Source organism: Morone saxatilis, unplaced genomic scaffold (assembly GCF_004916995.1).
Source record: "Morone saxatilis isolate NCDOM2014 unplaced genomic scaffold, NCSU_SB_2.0 Contig11, whole genome shotgun sequence".
Classification (NCBI taxonomy): Eukaryota; Metazoa; Chordata; class Actinopteri; family Moronidae; genus Morone; species Morone saxatilis.
In genome coordinates this window covers 704087-713039 of record NW_023339663.1, presented here as the reverse complement: position 1 = coordinate 713039, position 8953 = coordinate 704087, and positions in this window count along the sequence as shown.

The window sequence follows — 8953 nt, the reverse complement described above, 5'->3', positions numbered from 1 at the left end:
CTGGATAAACAGTCAATGTGTGACAGCTTCTAGCAGACAAGATGCGTGAAACACTACTGCTTTTGTCCACAGGAGCCGCCACAATCAACACACAATGAAAGCTATCTGTAGGGGCCTTAAGAAAGTGTGAAACATGTCGCTGTTGCCAATTCCTGCCAGTCCTTTAATCAACCTGGACTTTCATTCAGTTCAGGAAGGGACTGTTTAACTACATCACACACAATCAATTAAGCAGGAGAAACTTAATTAGTTTCAGCCTCTGAAAGTGCGAGTCAGGACAGAACACTGCAGGAGACAGCGATCAAGGACTGTCAATACATTCAGCACAGAAGAGAAGAGGGCTAATCTGCTGAAATAATCGCCTGTGCCAGTGATATACCATCATTATTCACGCATCCGTTCTTTCTCTGTTGCTTTCCTCTGTTGTTACTGCCGCTGTAGCCACATGCAGCCAACACAACATTGCAAAAGACGGTTAAAATGTGTCGAATGCGCCTTGTGGTGCACTGCTGGCTGTTAAGTCTACTGTGATGTTTTAGAAGTTGCTTATCTGCTTATAGCCTTTATGCAAACATTGCAAACGGGAGCAAACATCTCAAGCGCCGTTGTAAAATGTTGTGCACCAACCTTTGTTCTTTTATGTTAGATCTCCATCACAGAGCAGCTGCTCTTCCTGGGGTCAGCATTAAAAAATAATCAAAGCAGACATGAAACGCAGAACAACCCAAACATGGGGAGAAAGCTGTGTGTTCACTGAGAAAATGCTGCAATGTGTCTTCACACTGAACGCACCCTGGCTCATCACTGGGACGTGCCTGCAGCAGCATGAAATGGTAGACGTCCTACAACGCCTCAACATCATTGTATTTCTGCAATTTGTGTGAAATTGGCTTCCAGTGTAATAATGGAGAACATCCTGTTTATTCGTTGGTATTTTATTGTGATGGAAGTTGCATACTGCAGCTTTAAAAACAAAGATCTGTAATGGAGTGAAACAATGAGACTATTTAAAGGAATAAGTGAGTGGAGGGACACAGGGAGGGAGGGCTATACAATTTAAAAGTAAATGTGCTTTGAATCTAAAAGAAACATCTGTAGCTGACAGTGTGGATCCTTATTTCAGCCATGTAGACACTGCTCATAGTGGTGTGTTTGCTTATTAGCCCGAGGCAGACGAGAAGACACTAATACGACTCTTTGTTCCATGCTGTTTCGTTGTGAAGCCACTTATTTTGTAGACACGACTTCCCAATAACAGAAGACAAAAGCTTTTCCGAGGCGCAGCAGATGCTTACTGCCCTAACGAGGAATGTGGATGTTTAGGATTCAGTTGGAATTAAAACATCCAATCTGCATTACATACTGAACCCGTGGAGAGAGACAACGGCACAGAGGTGGAGGTGAAGGCAAATTATATATATATATATATATATATATATATTAATGAACAGAGAGAGAAGATAGTACAAAGTTAATCAAGGAGCAAAGCTTCTTTCAATCTGGACCTTATTTTCCCATGTTTGTGTTAAAATGATGAATGGGGACAGCAACTTGTGAATTTGGTGCAGTATTAGTTGCAGTCTAAGGTTGAGAAACTGGCTACAACGTAATCTCTCCAGGCCCGGTGTTCCAATAAGCAAACCTCTTATATTCATGAATTTCTTTTTTATTTGTTTCAGTAATAATTTGCACTATATTTTATGCACAATGTGGTTTACTTTAGCATATAATACATTATTAAAATGATTTATTTTAAGCATAAATTCGGGTTCGGGTCGTGCCCAAAACTGCTTTCGTGGTTCGTGTTCAAAAAAGGAATTTTTCAGGCTTGGTTCAGGTTGGGCATCATTTTCAGACAACCACATTTTGAAAATAAAAGCAAAACATTAATTTAAGATTATCTTTTCACCATCTTCATAATGTGGTTGTCTTCTAAACATAGATTAGCTTAGCACATAGCATATCTAAGTACAGGAAAAGAGGAAGTCGACAGGTTTCAAAAGTGGAAGGGTCAATTGCACACCATCATTAAAAGCGCTTGTTTTTGCCACAGACCGACTCAGATTGTGACTGTATGTGACTGACAGCATTGTGGGAAGGATCCCACAGAAATGAGATGATTTCTGTTCCCTTTGCTTGATCCGGTCTGTGAAACCCACAGGAATACCACCAGTCTCCTGAGCTTTGCAGCCTTGGAGCAGCTGGTTCACTGTGTAGTGTATCCATATACTCCAAATCAATCAAATCAAAATCAGCTAAAGATTCAGCCATGACACTATTCCTTGAGTGAGACTCAAAGGAACAGTAAACATTTAATTTCTCTGTACGGTTGTATTGTCAGACACAATCTGAGCCGGTCAGTGGCAAAAAATAAGAACTTTAATGGGCGTATTTTAACGGTGTGTAATTTCCCCACAAGGATTACGTTGTAGTCGGTTTTGTGGCTGCAGGTTTCTCACTCAGTTACTGGACCAAATATAAAACTAATGTCCAGGTCACCCTTTAGGGGATGACCTTGATAAAGTAAAAAGGAGGAAGATGGTGAAAACAGGTGAAAAGAGTGATAAAGAGTTGTGTACAGCTGAACAGATGAGGGTGAGCTGCAGTGCTTGAATTGGGATGCACCCATCATTCTGGAGAACCAGCACTCGTGATTTCCCCCCCCACAGCACTTCACTCCCTTCCTCCCCGTCTCCAGCCGTCTCCAATGCTGGCGATCATAAATCTGTCTGCAGAGACCAGAGCAAGAGCTCAGACTGCTGATTTTTGTTTGGCATCTAAAAAAATCCTCATCATACTTGAATCTCCCTGTCGTATGACTCTGCAGTTATTCAAGTCTCTTTATGGTTACTCACCAATGAGGTCACTTTCTCATGCCAGCTTAAGTTAGGGAAAACTTCGGACACGGAGAAGACTTATTGCTGCTGGCAGTCCAACTGCAAACTTTATTGTTCTTGCTGTGGTAATGATTCAAATGCAGCTTGTCGGGGCCGATATTTATGTATGGCGTTACCTGAGGACAAGGAAAAGTCTTGCTTACAGAAAGCACAGAGCAATAAATCCACGCTGACAGACTGTAGGCTTACATTGTGCATCAATACAGTCTAATGAGAAGCAACTACAAACAAGAAATTGAACTTAGTTACAACAACATAAAGCTTAAAATATATCATTTGCATGATTAATTCATAATTATCTTTTTCATAAATGTGCCTCGTTGTTATTTTCTGCTTAACTATTACTACCAAGAAGAAACTGACTCCAGATTGTGAGACTCAAATGCAGCACCACGATATCTGTGTGTGTGTGTTTTTGGCTTCAGTGTAAGAATACAACCCTGGCTACTAGATAATTATTATCATTGCACGCTCACATTAAGCCCTAGCAAACAAAGGATGGGACTGTTTCAAAGAAAATATTTTTCCCCCTTGCTTTTTATTTTTCAGGAAGCAAAAACAAAAGATTTCTTTGTCTCTGCCACTAATTCCACTCTCCCCTCGTCTTCTCTTTCATCTGACGACGTTATCCTCTGCGGTTTCTATGTATGGCTCCATAATTGCCCCTCGTGCCAAGAATTCCAGCTATTGCGTCAGCTAAATAGTTTCCTTTGAAAAAGCTTGACCCATAATCAAGCTGTATCATTTCCTCTATGTTTACGTATGTGCACGCTGATAACCTGATTGTAGTGTAATTATGAGGGTTCTAGCTTTACTAAGGTCACGAGTCCAGGTTCCCCAGCACCACCTCAAGTTCTGAATAGAAGCGGACTTGATACATCACATGTATGTTGAAATTTCTCCTTTTCTTAAAATTTATTTGTCTATCTATTAAAATGTATAAAACCCGAAAACTAAAAGCTTTCAGACAGAACACAAAAGTCCTCTGTCGTCTATGCAGTTGTGATGGATAAACAAAATCAGTATGGAGGACTCTCATCCTATACACTGGAACACTTAGACCTACGGGCTGCTTCAGTGGTAACACCTAGGTTTAGTAAATGTAACGTACAATACTAGATAATAGAGTGCAAAATACTCGTACAGAAGAGTGTGTAGTGGGGAAAATGCATTCAGGAATAAGGTTCTGTGAACATGAAGGAAACTAAATTATGTTATTTATGTTTAATTTTACAGGCTTACAGTATAATGTTTTATGTTCATCCTCATGTATTCACACTCTGGTTGTCTCACCCTAGTTAGGAGAGTGTTATTCAGTGTGCCATGAGCTAAGCACATTCCATTCCTGGAGAGTTGGGCATCAGATGTGTTATGACTACTGCTTATCAGACATTAGACGTCACCAATAGACTCTTGGGAAAGAGGCATTTAATGGAGTGATTTTCTTTTGTTCTGTTAGTTGATTCCTCGAGACAACTCCGTTTTGGCTTGTATCTTTGTTGATGCAGAAGTAAATCTTGCACGTGGAGTTAAAACGGTTCAAGTTCTCTTGCTTTCCTGTGAGTCTGTGCACCATTCTGGGTACCTTCAGTGGGAGTTGTGGTCTCTCCACTATATTAGTCAGATAGCTAAAAGTTTGTCAGATAGTCATCGTTTGAGCTGCGTTGAGACAAGAAAAATTAAACCACAACAAGTGCAAAAATAACTCCATTGTTTCATCTTGTGTTGACTTCATAAATTACTCCTAAGACTACACTGTAGTCTTCAGAAACAGTCCATAATACCTGGAAAAACATGCGGGAAAAACAAGATGGCTTCCTCTTTCTCTGTCACCCACACCCAAAAGAAAAGAGAGTTCTTCCAGGAGAAGAAAATTGTTTCCATAGTGAAAGTTTAAGTGAAGTGCTGTTTTCTCCAGAGGTATTTTTATGTCCACAGAGCTCAGAGCTTAATTATATATTCACTGGGTTTCACTGGATTTAAATTTTGGATATCAAGATAACAAAAAACCTTTACTTTACGCTGTGTATCAGTAGTTCTGGAGAAAGTTAGTTGATTGTTGAGTCTCATTCCCAAGCCGTCAAACACCTTTGGGTTATGGTAAAAAGGAAACAAACAGGTGGCATTCCTGCTCCCAGGTTGTCCAATACACTTTGAGAATGAGAATGAGACCCAACAATCAGCTCTTTTCCAGCAGAATAACTTTGAACCATGCTCACCACTCCAATTAAAAGAGACATCCCCTCCAAATGTTCCCAACATTAGTATGTTCAATTATTTTCATACAGCAGGTTCTCTTTCAAGCATCACACCTTGCATTTCAAAGCTGTGGACATCGGTCAGACTGCAGATCGTCCCCCTCCTCTCTCGCCCTGCAGGCAACATAAAGCCGGCCATCTGGACCAGTGGGAGGATTGATAAAGGCCCAAATGCATGTGTGGTCCTGTGCAGAACATGCAACCTGTTGGCCTCTTCTCACCTTTAAGAGAAGCCTCTGTGGTTTCGCTGTCTGGATGGTAATCAGGAGCCACAACTGGCTGAATGTAACTCCACTTACACATCTGAATCCCTCTAATGCTTTTGGTTTAACCAAACCCTTGCCAAAAGATTCCTGGGCTTTGGAGCCAAGTTGACATAATGGCCAAACAGTGTAATGACAGCTCTCTGAGTATACTTTTTTTTTTAACCATTACGAAAAGATCAGCATATAATTCATATATGAATTATATGCCAATTCTTGGGAAGACCTTCAGTTAGCGTCTCTTGAGGTTGTCGTGGTGGATTTTGAGGTATGTTTAGAATCATTATCTTGTTTTCCTCCTTTCCACTTTTTTTTTTTTTTTTTTTTCCTTTGGAAGTGCCTGCCCTTTTCCAAACAGTCAGGTTAAATGAAATATTGGAAGCCATCTTGGCCGGCTCTGATTGATGCTACAAACATCTGCCAAACATTTGTAAAATAGATCCTGGAAAAAGAGGCACTTGTTGAGGCAAGAAAGACTCCAAATGATCCGCTTGTTTCTTCAAATAGTCAATGTCAACTTTTTTCAATCATTTTCAATTTGAGAAGTGGGTTGCAGTTCAGAGGTGAACCATGATCGTGTCAGTCATGGAATACTTTAAAATAGTTGCAAATTATCTCTATACTAAAGCAGATACGGCTGCTTGAAGTTGGTTTGTGGCCTGTGTAAAAAAGAACTGCCTAAATCCCTTTTGCAAGGTTTCCATTCTATTAGATTTATGTTATTTATTCATTCATTCATTCCTTTGTTTGAGATTTGGGTGGTTTATAAACAGTAAACAGAAAGATTAATATCTGTGATTTCCCTTTTTTCTTGTTTTTACATGTGTTCTGTCCATACAGCGCCATCTTATTAAAATATGTACATTTTCTTAGTTCAATCTCAATATTAGTATTACAGATGAGGAAAAAATAAATTAACTCTGGACTTCAACAAACTAGCAAACTTACAAACTCTGTTAACCAACTCGAGATAACCTATGTAAAATTAGTGTATTATGAAAGCACTAGATGTTAATGTTGTAGCCTCGTGTGGTTGTTGTAAGATTTGAAAGAAAGCATTTCTCTTTTATTCAGACCTTGTCAGGGGTCCTTTGATTTTTTTTGTCCTTTTTTTCCCCACATGGATTTTCTGAAAGCTGTTCATCGTCCTTTCGTCATCGCCGCGGCTTTACCACCGCCGGTTTTGAAGGAGCAGAAAGGTCATGGCTGCGAAACCCCACTGAAACTCTGTGTGTGGGAGCTCTGCCTGGCCGTATTTTCACTCTGCTGGCCTCTTTTTACACAATAACGACGCAGTGCCACCCTCACAGGCGTGGAAATGTCAAAACGTCTTCTCCACATGTGTGGGTGAGCACAGGCAGGATATGTGTGAAGGTGTTGAGAGACAGTTTCAGAAAAAAGTAACACTTGAGACAGCAGCGGGGAGAGAGGACGATCCGGTACGAGGCAGTAAATGTTATCTTCCTGCCTTTACACGGTATTTGAACGCCTTAGTTAGTTAGTCAAAGTAAGAACCCACCTGGGGAAACACTCTTAGATATCATCAGTTTGTAATTCAACTAATGAAGACACAACCTTTTGATGAACCTGTGCTGTCTCTCAGCCTGTCTCCTCTACTCTGAACTGTTGTGGCTGCACTGCATGCTGGTCTATTTTCTGCTTAAGGATACAAATATGAAAAAGATACTAAGATAGCAAGCTCAGATGAAGTACAGCTGGAATCAATGTCAACCAAAATACAGTGAGGCATGTAGGCAGGAATAATGGAGATCGATTAATCAGTACCGATACATGAAAACATCTTCACACAAATTCAATAACTGTCCATCTAAAAAAAAAAAATTCTGCTTCATTTATTTCCCTCTTGATTTTTGTCAGTGTTTTCAGTCGAGTGAAACAAGACGCCTGTGAGGAATGTGTCACTCAAAGTAACAGTGAACATCGTCCTCCCAACAGGCCTGTTTCTAGGTTGGATGTGATACCATAAACTGCATGGATGATCTTCTTGTATCATGGTTCCCATTCTTTTTAAGAAAAATTTCCAGGACATTCTCTAGGAGATCATGATTGACAGCCCAGTCAGCTGGGCGTATGGGCGGGACCTCGATACAGCAGTGCAGACTGTGTCAAAAGAGGGCAGCGTCCATCTTTTAAATGTTAACGGTCGGGTTGTTTTTTTAGATTTTTGTCAATCTAAAATTAATCCATAATTCAATCAAGAGAGCATTTGGAACATGGGCTAGTGACAGCCGCTGGTCATGTGTTCACACCACCAAGGTACAGCCAACTAACATAAAACAGACAATTATTAGTGTATGTAAAGAGTAAATGTGCTGTATATATTCTGACCTCCGCCCTGCAGAGACTGGAGTAACAGCGAGTAACAGTTGCTCCTTTTACAGCATTACATTCCACTTCTTGTCCTGATGAAGCACTTTAAAAAACCTTACTAGATTAACTCTAATCAAACTGATCACATTAAATTAAACTGCATGAGGAATGAAAATTATTATAATTATTAATTAGTCCTTGCTCCAAAAGTTTTCCAAAATAAAAATGTTGCTAGGGAACCACATTAGGTTTTTTAATATAACAATATAACATAAAGCACAACTTTTTTTTCCTTTATATGTAACTCACAGACGGTCGCCTCACCTTTTGTGAATAAGATGTTGAAATGCAGCTGTTGCAAACATATTTAGTTTTATTTTTAGACCGCTCTGTTCTCATGTTTCAGCTCTTGTCCTCTGCTGGAAATGTCTCCCCACAGCCTCTGTTTCACATCCATTATCGCTGCTTCTCTCCCCACTCGTTTATTTCAGACCGAGACCCGCCTGTCTGTAGAGCTGAAATGATCTTTTGCCATATTAAAACAAGCTAAAAGCTTTGCTTATCGCGGCCCATCTAATCACCATCCATAATAATGACCAGTCAAATCATTAGAAAGGACAGAGGGCACTTAACACTGGACGTAATGGATAGCAGCAGAACAATATGACGTCAGTAATAACTGATGTAAGGGTAAATAGGTGGCTTGAGTGCGTAGTTGACAGTATCACGGTCACATTAAGGAAAACTTATCTGAAGACATATGTTTTTATATTTTAGTGAGCCAAACTCATCTATTTTAGGTGACAGTTCAGAATCCCATTTTTTTCTCTTCACTTTTGTCACAATAGTTTCGTGGTTCCACAATGTATTCGGTATGTTAACATGTTTTTTTTTCAAAACAACAAGCTATAGCTACAAGTTCATCTTAATTATAGTACATAAAAAGTAAATATAACAAAGGAATTAAAAAGAGGAAAATGTGTCTGACAGCAAAGCTTTTAAGCTACTTTGTTAAAGGAACAGTGTGTAGGATTTGGTGGCATCTAGTGGTAGAGTATAGACTGCTAGTGTTGGAATCGAAATAATTCTATCCAAAATACAGTTCAATAAAAGAAAATTATTATTATTATTATTAAAAAATATTTGGCTATATTTGAATAGAAGGGCTTTTGCAGTATACTTAAAGAACAATTCCGGCGCAAAA